The sequence below is a fragment of the Dreissena polymorpha genome, chromosome 15 (assembly GCF_020536995.1).
Source record: "Dreissena polymorpha isolate Duluth1 chromosome 15, UMN_Dpol_1.0, whole genome shotgun sequence".
Classification (NCBI taxonomy): domain Eukaryota; kingdom Metazoa; phylum Mollusca; class Bivalvia; order Myida; family Dreissenidae; genus Dreissena; species Dreissena polymorpha.
In genome coordinates this window covers 30551286-30569866 of record NC_068369.1, presented here as the reverse complement: position 1 = coordinate 30569866, position 18581 = coordinate 30551286, and the positions used below count along the sequence as shown (strand labels likewise).

Genomic DNA, 18581 nt, shown 5'->3' with positions numbered 1-18581 from the left:
TTGCGAGTACAATACAATACACAAAATCAGAGTTGGAAAAATGAAATATAAATATATGTTTAATATTTACACAACACGTACTAAATTTGTTTAATATGTACACTAATTCAGGAGAATTTTAGTTGGGGATTCACAATACAAAAGAACAACAATAACAACAACAAATATACAATAATTACAATTGTGAAGATTTATAAAGCTCTACATTTTAAATATCAATATTTAAGTGTAATATTATACGGTATAAGTGTTTTAAATTTACATTATTTACATATTTACATAGTGATTACGCACGATGCGTTTAAACATTTTTAATATTTTTTTGTTTACGTTGTTACGAAATTAAATTCGAGTACACTATGTTCATGTTCACTTTTGTTACAATGTATATGTTTGACGTCAGAGTAGGTAGCCTACATATCATGACTATTAACGTGCGGTATCATTTAGGCAATACCTTAGTGACGTATTTCCGTTATGTGATCAATTTCCGGTTCCTCTTTTTTAATTTTAAAAGGATGGTTCGCTGTCGTAGGGAGTGAGCTGCAATGGATTCAGTCCTGGAAAGTTGGATATTTCAAGCGTAGTTCGTTCCAACCTAACACGAAAAACAAAGTTATATTGGTACAGACCTACCAATGAAAACATGTTACGTGGTTTTGTTATGCTGACTTATGAGTACATTAGTAGTTCATATTTGAAAACGAAAAAAAAAGATCATTGCATGCGATGAAACAACTTAATTTAACTATCCTAATATATGTTACACACGTCATTACGTTCTACACAAACGTTTGGAAAGAATAAAGATACAAAATATGCTTTAACACACAATAGCTTGTATATACCATTAAATTATTTAAAAAAGATGGAGTAAATATTATTGATTACAATTTAAATATAAATGATTCAATTTTTGAATAGGAAGAAATCGCATAGAAAAAAATGTAAACACAAAATCTTAAATGAAAGGTAGACACAGTGTTAAAGCGCTCACAATAGGTAGTCATTTGGCTATTGAATGATATCTAGACATTGACTATTCCTGTGCGTTTTTTATCTCCTTACCGCCGGGATGCTACAGAGGCGCTTAAACAACTGTGCTATCTGAGCTGCTGGTTCCATACACACTACACTTAACACTTCCATGGAAGTTGAACTGTATTTAAAATACTATGCACGCGTTTTTATAAATTATTTATTTGAATTAAATAACCTTATAATATGTTTTGATATTTTCGAACATAAGCTTAATTTGGTGTTGAGCAATTCAACATCTCATTCTGTTATAGTTCAAGCTTAAACCTAAACAGATCTTAGCCTTTTTCGAAGCCTTGATTAAATGTGTACCTCTTAATGAACAACAGAATAATAAACTTCGGCTTCGGAATCGGTATGTGTCTGCCCTTGACCGTCGCTGTCCGGAACTTCGACAGCTGCGTACTCATTATTCTCTTGCCTAACGGTCAATGCAGTGTACATATGATTTGCTGTCATCTGTTGAATAATAAAAAAAGAATCAAAGGAATAATAAAACTAAAAGACACCACTAGAATTAATATTGTATTAACCAACGTTTATTCATAGCGAATTATTAACTTATTTGTACAAAACATAGATGAAAGACAAAACAACAACATGAAATAACATGATTACGACTATGCTTTGACACTGAAATCCGTTTGTACTGAAAACGGATGTCAAGTCATGCAAATATTACAATAGGTAACACCTGCATTCTTGTATGTTTAAAAGTGTTTTTAAGGTATTCATTTAAAAACAATGCATCAACTGTAATATTTTGATTAATTTAACAGTTAAAGCAGCGAGTTTAACATACTGTAGTCAAGAACCGCGATTATATAAAACACTGGTTTAAATAACGAACGAATGCATGGATCATTACTAAGGTGACGTGATGGTCAAACCTGGTTAATATGCTTGCTATAATCAATTTCATTACTTAAATGTTAATTTTGTAATAAAAGTAAGGCCTGTGTTAGCGTTTACTACTGCCCTACGTCGAACGTCAATTTCAGCAGTATATGACATTGCATGTCACATATTGAGGAAGACAAGTACTGGACTTAACTGTATTTGTAACATAGGTACATCCTTACATATCAAAGCCAGCCAACTAAAAGCATCTCAACACACCTGGAGTGAGGTGTACGATGTTGCCTCACACTCTCTTATATCGTCAGGAATGACGTTATAATGAACGTTGTCATGACCTTCTGCAAAGAGAATAAAATCTACCACAATGGTTTTGAATGCCTTGTAAGGGTTACCACACGTCATACGTGTTTATGCGTTCGGTTTGTTTAAAAACATTGTGAAAACATTTGTTTATGATTTTGTAAGCAAATAAACTGCATATAACTGCAAAGTATGAGAAACAAATAATGTGATTGTATTATCTATTTATGGCAGGCCGTAACGGTTTACAACATATTCAGTATAAAACATACAAAATAACTAACCATGCGTTGCATTCGATGGCTGTACAAGTTCGTTCCTGAGAAGAAACAATATGGTTTGATTTGCACATTGATAGTTCTAACGTTGCTTTCAATTCAATTAAACCATTGTATTGTCAGGCCTCTTAAATAAAAAATCTAAATGTTACCAACATCGAAATATTTATTAAACGTATACTACGTATATACTTACTGTTGAAAGGTAGTTCGAGTGTTGTTCCCTGTATTTGGAATAAAAACGTGTTTCGTTACAAGACGAAAAAAACATACATAATTTGAAAATAATTATCTATATTACTTATAAGGATTCGTCGTTATAAAAAAGTATCTTTGTAAAAAACAATAGTCTGTCTAATGGATTCATATGTTTTGGCAGCATGTTTTATAACATATTTTTAGTAAAAGATCTGAATATAAACAAGTACGAACTGTTACTTACCTCGTTTCCTCTTGAAGCACAAACAAGCGATGATAACGACCAGTATAACCAAACATGAGCCAAGTGTTGTTGAAACCCATGTAACAATAGACGAGGTCTTCGCATCTTCTTCGGCTATAACATAAATATTTCAACGTAATATATATATATATATATATATATATATATGTGTGTGTGTGTGTGTGTGTGTGTGTGTGTTAGTGTGTGTTATTTAATGTAACACGTCGAATAAAATTTTGTGAAAGACAAACCTTTGATTCCTCTTGCACTGGGACAGCGTACATATCTATGTTACATATATTTCAACAATTTAATTAAATGTCAATACCATAAATACGTCATATATAAATTATATACGTTCAAATTGGACATTCTGGTTGACAGAAACGTTTTTTTCGATAGAAAGTAATTCAGGAGTATGATGTCTGCTTTCTGTAAACAACGTGTGGTGTAAAACCTGACCATGCCCGATGAGTCACATGGTAAAGTTTGGGTTCATTTGCAATATAATTTGAACTAAACCTATAACAATAATCGGCAAATAATAGGGTGAAATATTTTAATATAGACTTGTAAAGCAACATACCTTTCAAAATCCTAATCTCTTAAAGACCAAGTCCTAGAGTTTAGATAATAGCTTGGCCTGGTGTTTTGTATGAGATTTTCGAAGTATTTACTGTATCTATAAGAAACAATTTTGCCCCATGTGGGGCGATTTGGCCCCAGACGTATTGTATGTACTCACTTGGTAGAGAACTACTATATTAATCGACATATTACTATGGCTCTTGTCGTTTAAGAGAAATTAAATTTTAATGTTTCAGTCTATATTATTATTTATATTAATCATGTGGCCCATGACGCGGGTCCATTTTTGATCCAATGACAATTGATATGAACAAACTTAATATTGAACAACCATACCGTAAAACACACCAAATATACAGCCCATGTTCTATGTGGTTGCAGAGAGTCACCAAGTGATCATTTACATTAAGTTTTGTTAAAATCTGCTAGAGGTTTCGGAGGAGGAAACCTAAGAACAAGAACTATATTTCAAGGACGCAAGCAAGCGTTAACGCACAAACTGTCGAGCGACGAGTATCACGGTATCCTAAATACTTCCCAAAAGCACTTTGTGCTCAAATGAGCTAAACACTAAGCATAAGAACACTGTATGATATTAAACGCCAAATATAACACCCCTTGGCCTTTTAAGGAGACGACTTACAACATAAATGTATCTTCATACAATTTGTGACTCTGAGGCTAAGCAGTTTTGACCCAAGGGCCACAATTTGACTTATCTTTGTAGGGGACGATAAGACGATGCTACACATCAAAATTATGTAAACCTGACCATTGATATATGTTAAAGGTTATTATCTATATAAGCCTATATAAATTACATGACGATGAACAATATTTTCAGAGTATTTCTGGACCATGTTACATATAGAGAATACTAGGTCGGTGCCGAATAAAGCAAAGTTTATTTTGCGAGGCTTAGAAAATCTGAACCACGAGCCTTGGCAAGTGGTTCAGATTTTCGTGCCGAGCAAGATAAACTTTGCTTTATTCGGCACCGACCTAGTATTCAATTTATCCCATCAATTTTCTTAGTCGTAAATTATTTCTTTAAAAATAGATTAGGAAAATCGAACTAGACGGAAAATCCCAAAGATATTTTAAGCAAACATTGTTTCATTTTTTTAATCGTGTCGAGCCTAATACATTACAAAAAGATCAGTAACTAACCTGTTTTTCTGTTTATCATACCTCTACGTCCCCGATTTTAAAGAAATAATGAAAAAAGACACTTAACAACTGCATCTTTAGCGTGAAAAAACATGCATTGTGTCGTATGACGTGTTAATAATGACGTCACGAGTACGCGCACTTAATATTTATAAATAATGTTTATTTGCTTTTTGAGTTGCATTATGTGTTAAAAATATATTACATCTTAGTATCAAATTGTTTGTTTTGTTGAATCTGATTCGATTTTACTAAAACTGATAACTTTATAGTTGATTTCGAGTAATATGAACATTCTTCGCCGCGCGTGACAGCTATATTTCAGCAATGCTGAAATAGAGGTAAATTTATTCCACAGTGGTTTATTTCGACAATGCACGTCTGATGATGGGATAAAACACATATAAACCACAGAACGTTAAGGTTTAAGAGGATATTATTGTATAGTTATTTATTGTATAAGTCTATGTTAATAAGGTATCCCTAAGGGAAAGGCCATTATGCATCCCATGTGCAGGACTTCAACAAAAGTTGTAGAGGGCACCCGACTTTGGTAACCACTATATATTGAATATCTGATTATTGCGGTTTCACATAATTGTAATCATATATTTTTAGCTCCGGTGACATACATGCGCAGTGGATTGGAACGATTTTAGTTACTTTGAAAGCAGGTCACCACAGGATCATTTATGTGAAGGTTCGTTTAAATCTGCTTATCGATGAAGTAGCAGAAGTAGTTGGAAGAAATAAATAAACGAACGCACACATACATTCATGCACTGACGGACTTGATATTATTCATTTTCTTTTCACATAATGTATAAACTTATATCATCTATAGGCTAATTCAGTGAACACGACACAGCATTTAATGATATGTTAATTAAATCTTTGGACCAATTGACCAAAATAAATCCCAATAAAAAATATACTAAATTGCATTTTGTTCTAATTGTATGAGAAATGTTTTAACATGCTTTGATTTATTAGTTATATAACGTGTTATTGTGGTATGGCGTTAGTTTGTGGGAAAGGGGGTATGTATTACTCAATCCGCACGAGGCGAGCTATTTACTTGTAGGGTCGATGGTTACATTGTTCAAATCGGACGATTTGTTTGCTGCTCTAGTGGTTAAGTCAACGGGTGTGCTCGATGACGTCGGATCGTAGTTTGGCACCTTCGAATCTTGCCCGCTGTACTGTATAGTGTCGTGAACAGTTGCTGAAAGGGTGAACAAACACATTGAACATCACTCTCGCTGATTGTTTTGCTCAATAATTTAAAAATTTGTCGTTGTTACATTGCACATTGAAAAACGAAACGTAAATCCCGATCCTGAATACCGCATTAAAATAGTCATAACATGAAATGCTTATCAATCTTTAAATATGGTTATTATCGAATTAGTTGTTTCATGTATCGGTTTTTGACATATGAATTAACAACACATTGCATTTCTAATGTATGGCAATAACTATTTGATACGCTCTAGAACTGCAAAGTGTTGTTGAGTTGACTAAAACTACAATAAATCGAAATGTAATGTTGACATAATCTTCGTCAACACCACCAAAAGTAACAGTTTTTTTTTTCATATGAATAAACAAAACATTGAATTTCTTATGAATGGCAAGTTTTTTGCAATACGTTTTGAATTGTTATTTGTTGACTAAAATTACAATACATCGAAATTAAATGTTAAAGTAATCTTCGTAAACGTCAACACCACCACAAGTAACATCTTCGTCAACAAACCAACATAAACAACAACATGATTGTCATCTTATCATCTTATTTTCATTATTCATCTTCATTGTCAGCAAAATCATAAGCAGCAAGAGCAGAAATAAAACAGAAGCAGAAGGATTAACGCCATAATCATCATTATTAAAACCAACAATAGCATCTTTGAAATAATTATTGCACAAGTTATAACCTTCTTTGGGTTTATAGTCATTTAAATAGTTTCCATTCACAAACGCGATTAAACTGTAATTCCTATTTATCTGAACTCAAAATCGTTGTAGTTCATTCTACAAACAACGTTTAATCGAACGTAATGAGTTATTTCTACTTACCGTTTACGCAAACGGACGAATAGGATTTGCTACAGTTGTCTTTTCGTAACTCGCCATGATGGTTGAGCACAAAACAATGCACTATGAGGTCTTCCGCTAACAAACAAAGGAATAATATAAACAATATAGCTTAAAGGGTCTTTTTCACAGATTTTGTCATGTATTGAAGTTTGTCATTTATTGCTTTAAATTGATAAATGTAAACATTGGAACTAAATAGTAATTAAAACAAGAAAATAAAAAAAAATAAAAAAGTAATCCTCAACAGGGCTCAAACCACAAACCCTTGAAATAAAAGTTTAATATTTAAACCATTCGGTCACACGTGCCCATACAGTGAGTGGTGTATTTTATACTTTATATAAGCAATCCTCGTATTGTTACAAAATATAACGACACCATCAGAACTCTCCAAATGATGCAATTGTTTGGCGTTTGTAACGCTTTATAATGTTCACGTTTTTAAATCGTCGGATGATGCATATAATGGCTATATTTTATGTGGTCTTCCGCTAGCAAAACAAAAGCAATATAGCTTAAAGGGACCTTTTCACAGATTGTGTCATGTATTGAAGTCTGTTATTTAACGCTTTAAATTGATAAATGTAAACGTTTGAACACAAAACAATGCACTATGAGGTCTTCCGCTAGCAAACAAACGAACAAAAGAAACAATATAGCTCAATTGAAGTTTGTAATTTAACGCTTAACATTTATATATGTAAACATTGGAACTAAATAGCTCTACGTAGAAAAACGAAAATTTGATCCTCAACTGAGCTCAAATCACTTACCATTGGAATTTAAGTCTTATATTTAAACCACTCGGTCTTCAGTGCTAATACAGTGAGTGTTGCATTTTATACTTTATGTAAGCAATCCTTGTAGTGTCACATAAGATAACGACAACAACAGAACTCTCGAAAGCAGAAATCCCGCTTGAAACTCTTTATAAGTTTTATGTTTTAAAATCATCAAAATATGTATATAATGGATATTTAAGAGTGTGGTAAACGCTTAGTATTACCGTGTACTCACAGATATCATATATAAAATATAAAGAAGTAAAACTCTAGCTGCTGGAGCAGTATTGAATTTTCATTAAAAACAATTAGTTGGTCCTTTATTTAAGGCAAGTGACCGATTGCCCAAACAGTACAGAACAGCACAATACAGCACAATACAAACCAACATAAACACAAAATATGAATAAAGCTGGGGTCACCGCCTTGGAACGGTCAATGCATAACTTTAACAAACGAAAATGTGCGAATCTGATTTTTTTTGGTTTATTTTGTCAATTTACTAAAACGTGAACGGTTCCTTTAAAGTGTTTTAGACGTTTAAATAGAACGGAACAAGCATTCGACGTGTATGTCACGACCTTAATTCTACACACAGTCTTAGAGGTAATAAGGACCATTTTATCCAAATGCCTCATTAGAAATAAGCGCTCCGTATATCTATTGTAACATAGCATTTATAGATTGAAACAATTACGTTTCACTATTGATTTGCATTTGGTAACAGTTTATTTGAGTTGTTTAAGTTTATTCTTTAAATTGTGCTACAGTTTATATACATTTTATACATGTACAAAATCAAAATAATTGGTTAAATCTAGTGTTAAACTAAATCCATAAATGAAGTTTTCTAAATTGATTCAAACATAATTTTGAAATATGTAATACAAATATGTATCACATGTTTTCAAATGTGCTCTTTATGTTTGACGAATGATTATTATAAATGATAACACTTATTGTAAAATTTAAAAGAAAAAGAAAAAAAGAAAACATACACATTCTATTGCTTAGCGAACAAATGCATATGCACTAATTTGATAAAAACTTGATAAAAACAAAACAGCACGCATTCAGAATTACACTTCTGGGAGGTTATTCCTATTTGAGGAATAATAATATACTTGAAGTAGTTTCCCTTATTTCCGATCAATCCCCCCCTCCAAAAATGCGATTTGAAATCGGCAAGGCGTTATTTCACATTCATGCCCTTTTTATTAAACGGCGGGAATTTCAGAAGCGGAATTGATTGATAAGTGTCAACCTCATGGTAGTATTTCCAACAACAGTCGAAGATTTAAAATAGTTGACAAGCGTATTAAGACTTTATTAAAACAGGAAGTCTTATGAAGGAATGACCTGCAGGATCGTTTGTGGCAAAGAGCTCACGGACGTCATGTTAAAGTGAGAACCAGAGTGACGCAAAGCTGCTAACTCTCACCTTTCCTTTATCTGCTGGCCATAGACTGGGTAATGAAGACTTCGACGGAGCAGAAGCGAAATGGAATTCAGTGGACTCTCTGGAAACATTTGGAAGACCTCGACTTTGCCGATGATCTGGCTCTTCTCTCCCACACCCAACAAGCATGGTAGCGGGAAACTCAGCTAAACTTGGCCTCACAATCAACAGAGAGAATAGCAAGATGTTCAGGACCCGCATCCAACAATACACCCATCACAGTCCAAGGCGTGGCGCTGGAGGAGGTGGACAGCTTTACCTATCTCGGCAGCATTCAGGACAACCAGGGATGAACGGATGAAGATGTCAGAACCCGCATCGGTGAAGCATGAGCAGCCTTCCAGCACCTTAAGAACATCTGGTGATCCAGCGAAATCGGCATCATCACCAATATTAGGCTCTTCAATACCATCGTGAAGCCATTTCTCCTCTATGGAACAGAGACCCGGATAACCACTGTCAACACCATAAATGAAACAAGGTCTTCATCAACACCTGCCTCAGGAAGATCCTCAAGATCCGCTGGTCAGACAACGAATAAATACGGAGAAGAACAAAGCAGCAGCCAGTTGAAGACGACATCCTACAGAGACGTTGGCGATGGATAGGCCACACCCTTCGCAAGCCTGAATCCAATTCGACGAGGCGATCTCTTACATGGAACCCCCATGGAAAAAGGAAGAGAGGGTGGCCTAAAAACACCTTGCGCCGGGACCTGAATTCAGATGATAATCACATGGGCCAAACATGGGGGAAGATCGAGTTACTCGCCCAGAACCGAGACGCCTGGTGGAAGCTGGTTGGCGGTCTATGTCCCAAATTTGACTACAGGCAACGATGAGATGATTAAAACTGGCTTTAAAAAATATACGGAAATAACAAACTTACGTATAACGGACCAACAATGATATTTCATGCATTTATATCAAACCAACTAGTGTGTTGACGGGTTTGAAACATTTGTGTGGTATTTGCTATTTTCTAAATGGATGACGTAGATTCTTTCAATATCGGACTTGATAATGAAAGAGAACATGAATCAATATGTTCGATGCATAAACATAAGCCTATACAAATAAGACAAATCAATAACATGGATTCAACTTAGGCGGCTCAAATTCGGCATTTACTTCAATTGTCTATTCATTCTAATATAAATATCGACATTTTGAATATCACTTAAAAAAGGTAAAGTGTATGAAAAGCTAATGACGTATTTTTGACGTAATATACGCACGTTTAGTGTAACTTTTAAAGTTTTTGTATTGTATACGATACTTAATTCCCGGAAACATTATGTTCCGTAAACAGTAGCCTCAATATTGCCAATCAGATCCTAAAATAAGCTCAATATGAAAAGCAGATTTATATTCTCAAAAATTTGGTAATAGGCAAATAAATATATACAAACATCGTAAAATAATAAAACGATAAAATTCAGTTCTTCTAACTTACCACTCACTTTAAAATCCCAAACATGCAATTAAATCAAATCAAAACCAGTTTAAAACAGGTATGTATTGTTTTCACTTCTTTTTTGTTATTCCATTTTTTTATTTCGATCGTAATATATTTATAACATAATATATTTTGCAGGACATATAATGTATGAAAAACATAATATTTAGAATATTTGTTTCACTTTTGTTTAAATACAATTCGTGTACAAAGCATCTATGAAGACTATGGTTGGTGTGAATAAATATGTTTAAAAGTTCACCAACATGGAATATAATTACAAAAGTACATAAATATAGGGATAGAAACACAACAAACAAAAATAAGGAAAATAAAAGTGTATGTTGCTTTAAGGTAGGCTTACATGTGTTACAAAGTATATTAAACGGTTTATTTAGGGTCTGTAAACTAATTGAGAATAAAAAGCGTCCAGTGAGTATAAAATGTATTGTATTTATTTTGTGTTGACGCTATTAAGTCATCGACTTTAATTATATTATTTAAAAAAGAGAAAAAGCATCTATTCGCTGTGTTGGTTTTTCTTGTTTGCATTTAAAGATAAAGCATTTAGCCAATAATATTAAGGAGTTTAAAACATGTGCATTTTTGGAGTAAAAAATGGTCAAATTGAAGAATGATATAATTGCAAAATTTTATTCAATGTTTTCTAACCTTTCTAATTTGTTGTGAATAAAGTGTTTGATGTCCATTCATTACTTTTGGATGAAATGACAAACCCAGAATACGTGAATATTCGTTTCTGAGTGCATATAACAAAAATCGCATAATGTTTAGGGAACGAGATGACATTTATGTAGGTAACTATTTTTTGGTAAAATGTGGATGATATATTTAAACAGAAAGTTTCTAAGTTTGGTGTCAATATTTCCATGGACTGATTGACTGAAGATACTTCTTTGGTGAGTGTCTGGATTATTTAGCATGTCTTTCCATTTGTCAAATTGTTTGAACTCTTCGGGGGTGAGTTTTAGTATACGCTATTTATAAACTAGTTTGTAAGCTTTTGCATGTTCTGTTATTTTGTTAAGCATGTATTGCGGGATGGTATAAATTATATCGTTTTATTTGCGTTTATTTTTTTCAATCGACAGATATGCTTTTGACAATTAAGTGGTATTTTATAAAGGCTGCTTAATCTATTTCATACAGATTTATTATATATTGGAAACTGCAACATAATCTTTTCCTTAAATCATATATATATTCAATATATTGAATAACTTTTCTAGCCATGTTTAATAAAAACGTTTTATTTTCGTTTTTATTAAAATATAATTCCAAATAATTTGCTTTTGTATTTGTGTTTAATATTTTTGCAATGAAACACTAAGCCATCCACACAGGATGTTTTTTTAATAACTAAGATTTTATGTTTAGGTCTCTTACATCGTTGTCCTGGTATTTGATTAGAAAATTTACATCCCGCCATAGTTATTTAGCATATTGATATAAATTTTAATCATTTGTGAGTCTGATTGAATTATAAATCTTTTCACCCAATTGGCTTTGAGGGGTGTTAAGAATATGTCAATATCTAAAATTTTTAAACCACCATCGGCATATTTTTGTAAAATCCGCTTACTGGAAATGTCATCATGTTTTTCATCCCACAGAAATTTAAAACACAGCGTATTTATTTTTGAAATGATTTCTCCTAATGGATTTGGTAAAACTGTTAATGGATATACAAGCTTGGGTATTGCACACAAAATTAAAATTGTAAATTTACCAATTAACGATAGTTTCCACCGTTTCAATTTACTCAATAAGTTTCAAAAGCATTATTTTTTTCAGGAATAAATAATGACATTATTTCTGATGGTTCGTTGCTAAATTCTGTCCCTAAAGTTGAGCCATGGTTAGAGTTCCAGATGAATTGTTTATGTTAGCAAAACTCGATTTGGTTATTTTTAGGGCTCCTATTTTAAGGATTCTATATTTTTGTCTGATTAATGTTAGTCCGTATATTGCTGCAAATTCTTCTATGATATGTACTAATGTTTCAATCGATATACGAGAACCGTCTAGTATGAAAGAGGCGTCATCAGCAACAATTGTCTGTTTTAGTTTAACATAATTTATGTGTATTCCTTTTACTTCTGTGTTAAGTTATATGCCTCGATACATCGACATCAATTCAATGCAAACAATAAAAAGGTAAGGCGATAAAGGATATCATTGTCTGACCTTGTCTCTCTTTTTATACAGAAAAACTCCGAAAAATGCCCATTATTTGTAACATCTTTATAGAATATAATAACCCACTGTAAAGTGTGTTCATTAAAACCGAAATTGCGCAGAAATGTAAACATAAATTCATGATCAAGACTCTCGAAGGCTTTATTAAAATCAGAAAAAAATGTTAGACCGCTTTCGTTAATTGCATCCATTAATCAATTCAATAATTTCTTGTAAAAGTATTACATTTTCGCGAATGTACCTCCCTTTGATAAATCCGGTTTGGTTTGTACTGAGTATATGATTTAAGAAAGGTTTTGTGCCATTGGAAATGACGTGTGTAGCTAAGCTGTAATCAACATTTAAACGTGTGACAGGTCTCCAGTTATCAATCAAAAGGTGGTCTTTTCCGGTCTCGGGGAGTAAAGTAATTATGATTTATTTTTTTAATTCTGTAAGGTTATTTGTGTGTAAAGAGTAACTTAGAGGGTTGAAAACATATTACTTAATAACTGTCCAAAATATGTTATAAAATTTTGCAGAGATACCATCAGATCCATGACTTTCATTGTTGTACATGTCTTAAAATGCTATAGCGCATGCATGCTCTGATATATACTTTGTTTATTTTGCGTTTGTTCTGGACTCATTTTATTGCATATGATAGTAAAAAAAACGTTCAACATTGTTTTATCTATATTGGAGTATTTTTGATAACTTATTTTTATAAAAGTTTGCTGTTTGATTTAGTATGTATTTTGGTCTTGGATTATGCTTTTATTAGTTTTTAGTTGTTGCATACTTTTGGCTTCTGCTCGCTTTTTCCAGATTTGCAAAATGTTTAGTGTTTTTTTCGGAGCCTTCAATCCACTGTGCCTTACCTCCTAGCATAATTATTTTTATATTATTTTCAATTAGAATATTTCGTTCACTTTTTGAGTCGATCAAGTGTTTGCATTTATCTAAATCATTGCTATTTGCTATTGCACAATATTGAAATCTCTCTCTCTCTCTCTCTCTCTCTCTGCCGTCAGATCGAGCGATAGAGACGAGGAGAGGAGAGAGAGGAGGAGACTCTCGAGAGCGCGGGCGCTCTAGAGAGTAGAGATCCGTCCGCGCCTCTATCTCGACTCTCTCCTTCTCTATCTCTCTCTTAACTTAGATATCTTCTATATATATATATATATATAGATATATATAGATATATATATATATAGAATATAGAGATATATATATATATATATATATATATATATATATATATATATATATATATATATATATATATATAAGTGTTTCTTCCTGTTCACTTTTCCTTCTATTTATTGATATCTGCGATTTCCGATACAGACGCACGGATAAAACTTTGATATTCTTGTTCCAATAAATATGAATTATTTATTTTAAAATACCTCGGACCTCTGCAATATAAATGTAGATTTAATTTAATTGATATTATTTACTGGTCCGATTTGAACACTGTGGAAATGTTGCAATCTAAGAAACAATTTATAATGTCCTGAGATATAAAAAAATAATCTAAGCGACAAAATATAGGCGGTTGAGTGTTTGAATGCCATGTGTATACTTTTTATGTGGATTTTTAAATGCCATATATCAAATATATCATTGTTTTATATTGTTTATTTTTTTTGTTACATTTTTTAATTGTATCGGATTGACCGTTCACTTTATCTAAATTATAGTTAACAACAGTGTTACAATCCCCACCTAGGATTAGTGAATGATCATTATACTGCTGGATATGTATATCCAAGGTGTTCAAAAATCCGTATTTTATCCGCTTTTGGCCCGTAAATATTAAACATAACAATTATTTTCCCTTGTATTTCTATTTTCAATATGTGTAGCCAGCCTCTTATAATTTCCTCATTTTCTACATGTATAATACCCACCATCCGAAATTAGTCCGTCCAATTACCGATTTCTGTATTAGTAAACTTTAATTTTTGTAACTAAAGCAAACGACCCAAAGAGAAAATGCTCAGTTTTCTTCCAACTGAGATAAACGGAAGCTTACATGTACACATATTGAACTAAGATTGTTCATACTTACACTCTTTGAAACATAAATATAGTTTATAAATATAAACTTACAGTTTAGAATTGTTCCTACTTCAACACGTTTGATCCAAAACGTCATATTTATAATATCCGAGTTTATAATAAACTTTTCCAAGTTAGTGTCCGTCACTGACAGCATATTTGATCCACTTGTATGATTCTGACAAATTGCGTGTGCCTGCTCAAATGTAAACTTGTTAAAGTCCTCATCAAATAATGTACCTACAAAGTGACGAAAAAACAAAAACAAGTATACGTTAAACGGAAATGTATTATCTGTGTTTAGAGGTTAATTAATAAACACAATTAGACATACATATGAAACGTAATTATGTCTATATTAATGAGCGATAATTCGGTAAAAATGACATTGAATTAAACATTTACAATTTCAATTTATTAGAAAAAATAGGTAATTTTGCATTTTGCTACTGAAGGCAGCCATTTAAACAGTGCATAGGACACGTATAAAGTGGAGCCACAATATAGACAATACATAATGTTACTTCATTTTTTTCATATTGATTGCGATTTGTCATTTGATAAAAAAAATCAAAACAATGTTTTACAATGTAAAGTAATGCAATACTTGCATCTACTATGTATTGATATATACATTATCTCAGACCTCTAACACAACGAATTGAGGCGGCCATGTAGCTTTGTAATTGGTCGAGAATGAAGAATCTGTCTGAAAAAAAAAAACATTAATAGATTTTCGTGATCATTACCACAAAGCATGGCTTTGAATGAATTTGCAATTATTTAACACCCTTCCCAGTTAAAACTGCTTAATTTCTTATTGTGTCGACCCGGACTAAAACAGCAGAATGAAAACGTAATAAATTACTTATTTATATAAATTAAAAATGTATACAAGCAAGCATCACCAAATTGACGTATATAAGGTAAACGATAAGAAATTAATGTTTAGACTGAGTGCACAAAGTTACAGGATTTTAAAGTGTTAATCATTAATCTGTCTTTACGAATTTTACTTTTTGACTGCATGCTTCGAGTAAGTAAATGGAGGGAGAAATCACTTGCGCTTGCTGCGCTCTCTGAAAATTGAGGCACGGCAATTATATACTTAAAAAGAATAATATATTTTTTCGCATCGATACGTGTATTCATAAACTTTTTTTCACAAAGTAGAGCAACATCTCTCTTGTGAGAAAAAACTCTCGGACATAACATGACAATCGTTACCAGTCCTCTGATGGATAATTCGACTCAAGGATGGTAATTGTGATAAGCCTGCTTTCCGTTTGGTTGTTGGGTAAGGTCAATGGTGATCTTATGGAGCTAAATACGCCGATTTTAATAATTAAATCAATGCGTTCAAATTTAATATATTATCTTAACCGCGTACCTCGCTGGAAAAACCATAAGCATTCTTAATTGATTCACCGGCTATATTTTTGTCATCCTTTGCCATCTGTTATACTTAAACTATTACGAAAATATACTTTTAACATACTTTGTATAATTTTGTTGTGAATTCGCACTTCGAGGCCGTAGAGCCAAACGGGATATTGTATCTTCAGATCCGTTGTTCCATTGTTCCACATCCCCCAGCTCAACATGGTCTGCTTGCTTTGTCGACATGTCATGTACCCGTCATACCACGTGCTCGGCGGGTTGCTTATAAAATTGGCCTCTGGAAAAAAATACTAATACTTATAGAGATGGCTCTAGCAAATATTGCTCATTCTTTCATTTAACTCACGCTAAATCCGTGTCAATATGTATATAAAGAGTCCTGATTTTGGAAAACATGGTTTAATGCAAGAGTGCAAAGTGTCAATCCAAATATGCCTTTGAAATCCGCACATGCTTATCAGCGACAACACTTTCTGCATTTATGGTATGTATTGTTTACAGCTATTACATTCTTAGCCAAAATACAATTTAGGCGAAAACTGTCGTCCCTGATTAGCCTGCGCGGACTGCACCACTTAATATTGACGACTCTTTGCACACATGCATTAAACACCGTTTTCCTTGTGTAAGACATGCATTAAACACCGTTTTCCTAGAGTGAGACATGCATTTAATACCGTTTTTCTAGAGTGAGACATGCATTAAACTCCGTTATTTTAGAGCGAGACGTGCATTAAACACCCTTTTTCAATAGTAAGACATGCATTAAAACCCGTTTTCCTAGAGCGACGCATGCATTAAACTCCGTTTTCCTAGAGCGAGACATGCATTAAACACCGTTTTCCTAGAGCGAGACATGCATTAAACACCGTTTTCCTAGAGCGAGACATGCATTAAACACCGTTTTCCTAGAGCGATACTTATTATTGAAACTTATTTTGTCATACAAAAGACACGCTCATATATTTTCAGACAGTTTAATACTTTGTCAGATATCCTCATACTTTGGACAACTCACTTCCAATTATCGGCTATTCATACATATCCGGATAACCAAATGCATAAAACTCCGTTCTCCCAAACTTAGCCAGGCGCATGTACAGACTGGCATCATTTTTTATTTTACTTTGTAAAATGTGTCCACATACAACGCAAAAGTAAACGTATATGACGGAATAACATGCCATCAAACAACATCCGGTGACAATCCACGGAAATTACATTAGTCATAACAAAACAAATAATATATTTTGCTTCTATTAAATTGAACATTAATAAACATTTAACAGAAATTAGTAGTGGTCACACTTAAATGTCGCAGAACAATCATTTGATACTTAAGAAGTTATTCAGAAAAGGTAAATAAAGAAAAATCCGTTGGTCATGTTTTATTATTGTGTTTGTTTTTAATGTGTGTGCTGTAGTTTTAAGTTGGTTGCGTTTGCGGCCGACTAAATTTACAGATTTTGCAAATCAGTATGTGCTTAGAAGCCTTAGCTACGGTAAGAACCGCAACTCACTATGGTAGGAGCGATTACCGCTGCCTGTCTGCACTGCATACGACAAATGCTTCTGCTCTACTTCTGCAGTGAGTGTATATACCAGCTTGTTAGACGACATTAGCCAGTCAAGTGTTTATCATTGAAATCTGTACATATTGGCTGCTTTCAGGGAAAACGGGGCTAATTGCATGTCAAATAAGATTAGCCTGTGCACACTGATTAGCCTGTGCAATGCGCACAAGCGAATCAAGGGCGAACAACTTCAGTGCCTTCAGCGCTTTGATTATGTTGTCGTTGTTGTTTGTTTGCATTTGTAGTTGACGGCGTTTGTTTTTTGGGGTTTGTTAGTTTTTGTTTGTTTTTTGGAGTGGCGTAGGGTAGGTTTTATGTTGTTGTTTTTGCTCTTTAGTTTATGCGACATAAATTATCACGAAGCAATCTAATGTTTTCGGAACCGTATAAATTTCTTTATGTTGGCCGTCCTGACACATAAATCTTACAATAGACTGGTAAACGAACATATCCCCAATACGTAATTAATTCCTCATTAACGACCGTGCGGAGTTTCGGTAATTTTGAGTTTCGGTAAACAAACCCACTCTGTTACGAAGCGAACTTAAACATCAAGCAGTTTACTTACCTATGCAAGTACCTACTTCATAACTAACAAATGTAGAATAATAACACCATTGTTGCATACTGACTTGATATGCAGTCAGCCTTACGAATAGACCTCGGTACGTAAAGCTTAACGAATACCCACGGCGGCGTATTTCGTATTGTGAAGCAAGTTGCGATATTTGTGTTATGGAAATTCTTTGTTAAAAATGAACTATGACTTAAACACATGATGATATAAAATACGTGTGCGAAACTACATGTTAAACAGAACGATGCATGCACGTTTCATACTTGTACACTGATACCGGTGTG

At 33.2% G+C, this 18581-nt stretch overlaps 2 long non-coding RNA genes across 2 annotated transcripts; both read right to left on the bottom strand.

Annotated features, from left to right (window-relative positions):
• Window positions 1-349: 349 nt before the first annotated feature.
• LOC127860061 (uncharacterized) lies at window positions 350-2234 on the bottom strand. Its single transcript, XR_008039589.1, has 3 exons — window positions 2158-2234; window positions 1351-1497; window positions 350-598 (listed from the first exon to the last, which is right to left on the bottom strand). It is a non-coding gene; the product is annotated as an uncharacterized LOC127860061 (long non-coding RNA).
• Window positions 2235-2915: 681 nt separating this feature from the next.
• LOC127859862 (uncharacterized) lies at window positions 2916-6948 on the bottom strand. Its single transcript, XR_008039498.1, has 3 exons — window positions 6760-6948; window positions 5756-5902; window positions 2916-3033 (listed from the first exon to the last, which is right to left on the bottom strand). It is a non-coding gene; the product is annotated as an uncharacterized LOC127859862 (long non-coding RNA).
• Window positions 6949-18581: the final 11633 nt, after the last annotated feature.